Source organism: Mastomys coucha, unplaced genomic scaffold (genome assembly GCF_008632895.1).
Source record: "Mastomys coucha isolate ucsf_1 unplaced genomic scaffold, UCSF_Mcou_1 pScaffold8, whole genome shotgun sequence".
NCBI lineage: Eukaryota > Metazoa > Chordata > Mammalia > Rodentia > Muridae > Mastomys > Mastomys coucha.
The window spans coordinates 43,326,342-43,337,063 of NW_022196914.1; positions in this window are offsets into that span (position 1 = coordinate 43,326,342).

A 10,722-nucleotide genomic window follows, 5' to 3' on the forward strand; every position below is an offset into this window, starting at 1 on the left:
GAAGTCTGGAATACAGGAAGCACAACCCACATTCCACAAGGAACTCAAGAAGAAGGAAGACCAAAAGGCTACATCTCTTAAAGCAGGTTTTTTTTCAACCCTGGTAATACCATAAGCCTTCATACTGTTCCTCATGTTGTGGTAACACCCAGTCATAAACTTATTTTCCTTGCTACCTCAAAGCTGTAATTCTGCTACTCTTATGAATTGTAATATGAATCTCTGTGTTTTTGATGGTCTTAGATCATGTGGGCCACAAAGGGGTCGTGACCCACAGTTGAGAGCCACTGTCCTAAAGGATCAGAGGAGCTTCGCATTGTACCACCTTAATAGCTTTAGTAGGTGAACTTTACAAAAACTTTAATGTGAACAATATTTAATATTTATAAGCAATTGTTCTTAATAGTTACACATTTTATTAATATCAAAGTAAAAATAAAGAAATGGTGAGTAGCAACTTGATTAATAACTTAAGCAAGTATTTAAATGGAGAAACCTTTTTATATTTATTAAATGTGGCTGCTCAAACATTCTAATAGATGAAAGAATATTTGCATGGGTCTTCTCAGCTCAATAGGAAATGCATTTTACCATCATTTAGTATCAGTATTACTTTCTTTGTTGCAGGGAACAAATAACTGAAATATTCTTTTATCTCATGGTTTTAGGGGAATATAGTTCTACATGATGGGGAAAACATTGCAGTATTTGTTTGTAAACAATGCTGAACAATCAGGTCATAAGGAGGCTGATAATATTTAAACCCCTCTGGCCAGTAACCCATTTCCTTCAGCTAGGACTTGTCTTCTGAAAGTTCTAAAATTGCACAAGATAGCACTACTAGCTGGGGACCAAATGTTTAAGCACATGAACCCGTGTAGTTATTTTACAAGCAAAATGTATTTAACCTCTGTAGGCATATGCCCATTTCATAATGTAAAGTGCTTTCAGATTAACTTAAAAAGTCCATGTAGTCTTATAATTCAAATGGTGTTCACAAGTCCAAAGTTCAAAGTCTCCTTGAAGACTACAGGCAATGTATTAACTGTTACACTTTATCAAAAACTGAATTATAGTTATGCAACCCTAATATACAATGACATAAACTTTCTAATTCTTTTTTTCTTTTTACTTTTTATTGATTCTTTGTAAATTTCATATCATGAGCCCCAATTCCACTTATCTCCCTGTCTCTCCATATCTCTCCGTCCTCTGACTTCGCAAATTCCCCACTAAAGAAAACAAACAATTAAAATAAACAAAGAGAGCAATGACATTAAAAATATTTCCCTGTGGAAGCTCTGTTGTATGTTGGCATATGACACGGTACCCCTTTTTTTCCAAACAGCTCTTCTCGTTCTTCCTCTCTCACTCATACCAACAGGGTCAGCTCTAGCAATTTGCTAAGGTGAGTCAGCATTCCTGCTTCTGGCATCAGGCTCTTGCATTCTGCCCTGGCTCAGCACTCCTGTGCTCTCCTGTGCTCTCCTGCCCCCATGCTCCCAGGGCTAGCTCTCTTATACTGGCCAGGGAGGGGTCTGAGTCAGCTCTCCTGCCTGCCTGCCGCAGGCAATGAGGGGCAGAGTGTATGGGGTTAGGTCTAAATTTCTAAGTTTTTCTGCTTTGAATTTACCTATTTTAAGTGGACAACAAGGCTGCACTTCCACAAAGAACCGACTTACTGTGTTCTACTGTAAAACTGTGTGTATGGAGACACTTGCTTTCATTTAGCAGGTCATACACCTCATAATCAAATGGCTACCTGTGAGCCTCCAGCTACATAATTCACCTACAAGTTGACATATTGATTAGGGAGAGTTCCAAGAGATTGCCAAAAATGCTTTTGCCTTTCAGGATGAAAACAAAAGAAGAGAAATAGTCCATGAGTTTGAGTCACATCAACATAACAATTTTTAAAGCAATACTTCAATGCAGGAAACCTTGGCAATCTTGTTTGAAGCAACACAAACCTTTACAAAGTCATATTAGACTTTTTCTGAGCCTTGGATAAAGCTAACCTATGATATTTATATCACAAAAGCAAAGACTTCATGGGGCAAGCAAGAGTCATGTTTAGGCAAGTGTGCAGGTTAGAAAATCCCAATAATGTTTTTTTTTTTTTTTTTTTTTTTTTTTTTTGGAATTGCTTCCTTTCAAATAGGTGTGTTGAAAACTTGGACAAACTTACTTATCTTTTTTTTATGTAAGAGTCATAAGATGCTTACTGAATGTTATAATTTGAACAGGTACAAGAGTTTACACAATGTTTGAAAAATCTCAAGTTAGCTTATACACTTTTTTTTTCTTCACAGTTAAAGTAGAACTGGAAGTTCTGAATCAGGAGTGTAAATGCTTTGCAGTGTAACAGAAAATTGAGAAAGAATAAGGAAATACAGATTAATCACTCAGGACTCCATTAGCACATCACAAATTACCATTACACAATGTGTCCTAGGTCGTTTATTTAGGATCTAATACCTGCTAGTTCAGAAAACTGAAAGAGAAAATTCATCTCAAAATGTATAAGAAGGCCCTATGTTCACTGAATTATTCAAAGAAAAATCAGATACACTGTGACACAATGGACTACTCCACTGAGTGGAGTAGTACAAGCTTCCTCATAGAGCAATTCTTGAAGCAGACCTTCACATAGATTCATTTCATCATTAATTTATTCAGTGAGCAAATATTGAGTACTCAACACAATGATTCAATGCAAAAACAGTGGCATTTGCATGGTAGTCCTCCCAATCAATAATGATTAAGCTGTCAGGTTAGTGTCAAGGTTAAATGCTTACAGGTACTTTGAGACTATCAGTTCATGACTTCTAAGTCCATGCCACATTCTCACCACACTATATATGGCTTGCTTTCTTAGATTAGAAAATGTAAACTGTATTCTATACCATCAAAAATTGACTAGAGCCCTTCCTTCCATCCCTTTCACCTCTTCTGCCTGGTCCTTGCTGCTGGGGCAGACTCCTAGTTGGTCTGCTCCTGTGAAGACTCCCATCTTAGAGGACCCACTGCACTCAGAGCAGTTGGTAAGAAACCCCTCAACACCGCAAACCCCCCAGTTCCAGAGCTTCGCCTGGGAGCCTGGTGGATTCAGGATCCATCACCCACCAAAACCCCACCCTCCTGAATACCACTCCCCTTCCTTCCATCCCTTCTACCCCTTCCACCTCATCCTTGAAGCTGGGGCAGACCTCTAGTTGGTCTGCTCCCAGTGAAGACTCCATATCCCAATTCATCCTAGAGGACCCTCTCCACTCAGAGCAGTTGAGGACCCACTGCACTCGAAGCAGTTGAGAAGTTAAGGACCCTCTGCACTCAGAGCAATTGAGGATTGGTGGTACTCAGTGCATTTGGACAACAGCTTCACTGCTCAACTGAAGAACCAACAGTCTGAAGGCCTCCTAAGATATTCTGCAGCCAGGACAACAGATGAGCAACTTCTCTGCCCCTGTGAAGAGCCCCCAGTTGGAAGACCCCACAGGTAGTCTGATATAGCCAGGGCTACAAGCCTACCATAAGACCTGAAGCATCTCAGGAACAAAAGAGGCAGACTCCATACAGTCACCCAGATCAACAAATACCAGAGGTATTCAGGGTGAAAGGCAAGCACCAGACCATAAGTAACAGAAAGCAAAATACATGGGCATCATCAGAACCCAGATTTCCCACCACAGCAAGCCCTGAATACACCAACACACCTGAAAATCAGTAATGTGTCCTAAAATTCTATCTTATGAAGATAATAGAGTCTTTTAAGGGGAATATCAATAACTCACTGAAAGAAATACAGGTAAACACAGGTAAACAGGTGATAGAATTGAACAAAGCGATCCAAGACCTAAAAGTGGAAGTAGAAACAATAAAGAAAACACAAATGGAGGAAATCCTGGAAGTGGAAAACCTAGGAAAGATGTCAGAAATTGCAAATGTAAGTATTACCAACAGAATACAAGACATAGAAGAGAGAATCTCAGATGTAGGAGATATGTTAGAAGAGTTTGACCTAGCTATCAAAGAAAGTTTAACACATAAAATACTCCTAAACCAAAGCATCCAGAAAATTCAGGACACCATGAAAAGACCAAATCTAAGAACAACTGGAATAGAGGAGAATGAAGATTCATAGAAGAAAACTTCCCCAACCTAAAGAAAGAGATGGACATAAAGGTACAAGAAGTGTATAGAACACCAAATAAATGGGGCCAGAAAAGAAAATCTTCTCATCACAAAATTATCAAAACACTAAATGCACAGAGCAAAGAAAGAATATTAAAAGCTGCAAGGAAAAAAGGTCAAGTAACATACAAAGATAGACCTATCAGAATTATACCAGACTTCTCAACAGAGACAATGAAAGCCAGAAGAGCCTCATCAGAGGTCATGCATACTCTAAGAGAACACAAATGCCAGCCCAAGCTACTATACCCAGCAAAACTCTCAATCAACATAGATGGAGAAACCAAAATATTCCACGGCAAAACCAGTATCTATCTACCAACCCATTCCTACAGAGGATCCTGGAGGAAAACTCTAACACAAGGAAGATACCTGCACCAAAGAAAGGACAGGATATTAAGCATCTCACAACAAAGTCAAAAGCAGAGAACAACAAGCACATAAAACCACCTACAAAAACAGACATATCAGGAGCCAACAGTCATCTTTCTTTAATATCTCTCAATATTAATGGACTCAATGACCTATAAAGTCATAAGGTAACAGACTGGATACACAAACAAGATCCAGCATTTTTCTACATACAAGAAGCACACCTCAACAACAAAGATAGGCACTATTTTAGAATAAAAGGATGGGAAAGGTCTTCCAAGAAAATGGTCCCAGGAAACAAGCAGGAGTTGTCATCCTAATATTCAATGAAATAGACTTTCAACCAAAAGTTATTAAGTGTGATGAAGAAGGTCACTTCATATTCATCAAGGGGAAAAATCAACCAAGAGAAAGTCTCAACTCTGAATATCTATGCCCCAAATGCAAGAGTACCCAAATTCATAAAAGAAACTTTACTAAAACTCAAAACACACATTGAACCACATACAATAATAGTGGGAGATATCAACACCCCATTCTCATCAATAGATAGGTCATTGAAACAGAAACTAATCAGAGACACAGTGAAACTAAGAGAGGTTATGAACCAAATGGTTTAACAGATATCTACAGAACAGAGGAATACACCTTCTTCTGTGCGCCTCATGGTACCTTCTCCAAAACAGACCATATAATTGGTCACAAAACAACTCTCAATAGATACAAGAAGACTGAAATAATATCATGCATCTAATCAGATCACCATGGCCTAAGGCTGGTCTTCAATTACAGCAAAAACTACAGAAAGCCCACATACACATGGAAACTGAACAACTGTTTACTTAATGATAACTTGGTCAGGGAAGAAATAAAGAAAGAAACTAAAGACTTCCTGGAATTTAATGCAAATGTTAACACATCCTACCCAAACTTATGGGACACAATGAAAGTAGTGCTAAGAGAAAAGTTCATAGCACTAAGTGCCCTGAAGCCAGAGGCAGGCAGATTCCTGTGTTCGAGGCCAGCCTGGTCTACAGAGTGAGTTCCAGGACAGCCAGAGCTACATGGAGAAACCCTGTCTCAAAAAACCAAAAAAAAAAGAATCTGGAGAGATGTTACACTAATTACTTAACAACACATCTGAGAGCTCTAGAACAAAAAGAAGCAAACTCACCCAAAAGGAGTAGAAGAAATCCACCAAATAGAAACAAAGGAAAAATACAAAAAATCAGCAATACCAAAAGCTGGCTCTTTGAAAGAATCAACAGGATAGATAAACCCCTAGCCAAACTAACTACAGGGCCAGGAGGTAATATCCAAATTAATAAAATCAGAAATGAAAAGGGAGACATAATACCAGAAATGGAGGAAATTAAAAAAAAATCATCAGATCCTACTGAAAAAGCCTATACTCAACAAAACTGGAAAATCTACGTGAAATCGATGGGTTTCTAGACAGATGCCACATGTCAAAGTTAAATCAAGAGAAGGTAAACTATCTAAATAGACCCATATCACACATGGTAATAGAAGTCATTACAAACCTCCCAACCAAAAAAAGCCCAGGGCCAGATGCATTTAGTGCAGAATTCTACTAGACCTTCAAGGAAGACCTGATTCCATTTTCCTCAAACTATTCTATAAAATAGAAACAGAAAGAACACTACCTAACTCGTTCTATGAAGCCACAATTACTCTGATATCAAAACCACACAAGGACCCAACCTAAAAAGAAAACTTCAGACCAATCGTGCTTATGAATATCAATGCAAAAATACTTAATAAAATTCTTGCAAACTGAATCAAAGAACACATCAAAACCATCATTCACCACGATCAAGTAGGCTTCATCCCAGGGATTCAAGGTTGGTTTAATATACAAAAATCCATTAACATAATCCACTATTTAAACAAACTCGAAGAAAAAAATAACATGATCATCTCTTTAGATGCAGAAAAAGCATTTGACAAAATACAACACCCCTTCATGTTAAAAGTATTGGAGAGACTAGGAATTCAAGGCCCATACACATGACCAATAAAAGCAATTTACTGTAAAACAACAGCCAATATCAACTTAAATGGAGACATACTTGAAGCAATCTCACTAAAATCGCGGAAAAGACAAGGATGCCCACTCTCCCCATATCTATTCAATATAGTACTCAAAGTGTTAGCTAGACCAATAAGACAACAAAAAGAGATCAAGAAGAGATCAAGGGGATACAAATTGGTAAAGAAGAAATAAAGGTATCACTATTTGCAGATGATATGATATTATACATAAGCAACCAAAAATTCTGCCAGAGAACTTTTTCAGCTGATAAGGAACTTCAGCAAAGTGGTTGGATATAAAAATAACTCAAATAAATCAGTAGCCTTCCTTCATACAAAGGATAAAGAGGCTGAGAAAGAAATTAGGGAAACAACTCCCTTTACAATACTAACAAAGAGTATAAAGTATCTTGGGGTAACTCTAACTAAACAAGTGAAAGACCTGTACAAAAATAAGTTCAAGTCTCTCAAGAACGAAATTGAAGATCTTAGAAAATGGAGAGATCTCCCATGCTCATGGATTGGCAGAATTAACATAGTAAAAATGGCCATCCTACCAAAGGCAATCTATAGATTCAATGCAATCCCCATCAAAATCCCAACACAATTCTTCAAAGACACAGAAAGAGCAATTCTCAAATTCATCTGGAAAGGAAAAAAATCCAGAATAGCGAAAACAATACATTTTTTAATTAGATATTTTCTTTATTTACATTTCAAGTGATATTTCCTTTCCTAGTTTCCCCTCTGAAACAAAACAAAACAAAACAAACCCTGTTCCCCACCCCCTGCTCATCAACCCACCCTTTCCCACTTCCTGGCCCTGGCATTCCCCTATACTGGGGCATAGAACCTTCACAGGGCCAAGGGCCTCTCCTCCCATTGATAACCTACTAGGCTATCCTCTGCTATACATATGCTCCTGGAGCCATGAGTCCCACCATGTGTACTCTTTGGTTGGTGGTTTAGTCCCTGGGAGCTCAGCTCTGAGGGTACTACTTAGTTCATATTGTTGTTCGTCCTAAGGGGCTACAAACCCTTCAGCTCCTTAGGCCCTTTCTCTAGCTCCTCCATTGGGGACCCTGTACTTAGTCCAATGGATGGCTGTGATCCTCTACATCTGTATTAGTCAGGTACTTTAAGAGCCTCTCAGGAGAGAGCTATATCAGGCTCCTGTCAGCCAGCACTTGCTGGTATCCACAATAGTGTCTGGGTTTGATGATTGAATATGGGAAGAATTCCCAGATGGAGCAGTCTCTGGATTGTCCTTCCTTCAGTGTCTGCTTCATAGTTTGTCTCTGTAAACTCCTTCCATGGGTATTTTGTTCCACCTTCTAAGAAGTAATGAAATATCCACAATTTGGTTTTCCAGACAATTCTCAACAATAAAAGAACAACTGGTGGAATGACCATCCCTGACCTCAAGCTTTACTACAGAGCAATAGTGATTAAAAACTGCATGGCATTTGTACAGAGACAAACATGTTGATCAATGGAATAGAATTGAAGACCCAGAAATACAACCACACACTTAAGGTCACTTGATATTTGCACCCCACCAATGGACAGAAGCAGCTGACCCCTGTTGTTGAATTAGGGAAGGTTGAAAGAAGCTGAGGAGAAGGGTGATCCTGTACGAGGACCAGCAGCCTCAATTAATCTGGACCCTGAGATCTTTCAAACACTGGACCACCAAACAGACAGCATACATCAGCTGATAAGAGGCTTCCAACACACATACAGTAGAGGACTTCCAGGTCTGTGTTCATTCAGAGATGATGCACCTAACCCTCAAGGGACTGGAGGCCCCAGGGAGTTTACAGGTCAGGTGGGGTGAGGGGTGGAGGCATCCATGTGGAGACAGGGTGGGATGGGAAGGAGTGTGGGATGTGGAGCAGCTAGGGGGTGGATCAGGAGGCAGGGAATGGAATATGAAGTGTAAAAAATAAATTGAAATTAAATAAAATTATAAAAATATTGACTAGAATAAAACATATTATTATTAAAGGGAGGTATTTTACCCTTAGTAGATCATCCTGACTACTTATTTTTGTATGCCCTTTAGGCACGTTCTTGAAATTCCTTTGCTTCATACCAGTAAGTAAGTGAAGTTTTGATTGTCAATCTCTGATGCCTACTATAATAATATTGTAGAAGGGAGATTATGATTATTGTTTTTCAATGTGTGAGTTATAATTAGTGAATCTATGTGGTTTATATATTATGGAATTGTTTTCAGTATAAAAATTTTATATGAAGGAGGTAGTAATTGTAGTTAAAATATTTTAAGATACAGAAGTATTCATATTTGTTTATTTCTTATTTTAAAATACTTGTTGCTCTTATTCCTTTATTTATGGATTTTACCTTTATTGTAAATCACAAAGCAAAATTAGGTCAGGATATCTTTCTGTTGACATAGTGCTCATAAAGTCCATTAAAGAAACATCTTTCTGTTTAGTTTAATCCTCCAATTTGAGATTAGCCCTATATTTGAAAGATCTTATATATATTACACACACATTAGTAAAAAACTTGTTACACACATGATTTGACACCTAGGGCAACACAACTCAACATTCTAGATATATCCTCTCCTGAAGAACACATTTCAGGTCCTGAAGAAATCCTATTATACAATTAAAATATATTTACTCAGTGGGTGCAGTGTTTCTGAGTATAAGTGTAGGCATGGCCACAGCAAAGCCTGTTTGTGGGCATCAGAACAATCTGTGGATGTTTATTCTGTTATTCTATCAAATGAGTCCTTGTTATTGAATTTGGGTCATCATACTTCATAACTGGCAGCTTTACTAGCACCCCTAATTTTTTACATAGTCTATCATCACTTTCCAATTGGATCAAACAACATTTTTCTTCATTCCTTTGAGTTCCTTTTTGTGTTTTAGTCCATGCTTCTGAAGAAAAGAAAGCTCCATAGCTGTGTTCATTCTTTTGAAATATTTAGTAACCTTGCAGAGACAGAATAGACAAAATTACTTCTATGCAATATGGACCAACCAGAGCCCAGTTATCCTAATATAGCAAGCCTTGAATATTCTAATAGGGCAAGCCCTGAATATCCTAATATAGCTGAAGTACAAAAAATGACCTTAAACCAGTCTTATAAAGATGAAGAAGGACTTTAAGGAGGAAATTAATGCATCTCTTAAATAAATATAAGAAAATACAAACAGGTGAAGAAAATGAATAAAACTGTTCAAGAACTAATAATAAAAATAGAAATATTAAAGAAAATTCATTCTGAGTGAATCCTCAAGATTGAAAACATAGGTAAGAAAACAAGAACTATAGATACAAGCATTACCAACAGAATATAAATGATGGAAGACAAAACCTCAAGCACAGATGATATTATTGAAGAAATCAACACATTCATTAAAAAAGGAAGGTTAATTCAAAATGTTACTAGCATGAAGTATTCAGGAAATCTAGGACACTTTTAAATGATTAAACTTAGGAATAATAGGAAAAGAAAAAATAAAAAGCCCAGAAGATTTCCTGATCCAAGGTTCAGAAAATATTTTCAATAAAATCATAGAGGAAAAATTTCTAGTCTAAAATAGTTGCCTATAAACAGTACAAAGACCAAATAGATTGGACTAGAAAAGAAAATACTCCAGCTATATGATAACTAAAACACTAAATGTATAGAACAGAGAAAGAATATTAAAAGCTTCAAGGACAAGTAGCATATGAAGGCAGACCTATCAGAATTACAACCAAATTCTCAACAGAATGTCTAAAAGCCTGAAGGGCCTGGGCAGATATCTTACAGCCTCTTAGAGAGTGCAGATGCTATCCAAGACTTCTATATCCAAAAGTTTTAAATACCATAGATTAAAGAAACAAAATATTCTACGAAAAAAGTTTAAAAAATATCTACCTTCAAATATATAAATATTCCCAAGGAAGCTAATTATACCCAAGAAACCACAGGAAATAAATAACTCCACACCCGCAAAACCTAAGGAAGGGACACACACACACACACACACACACACACACATACACACACACAGCACGCACAAAACACTACCACCAACAACATCAAAATAACAAGATTTAACAATTATTGGT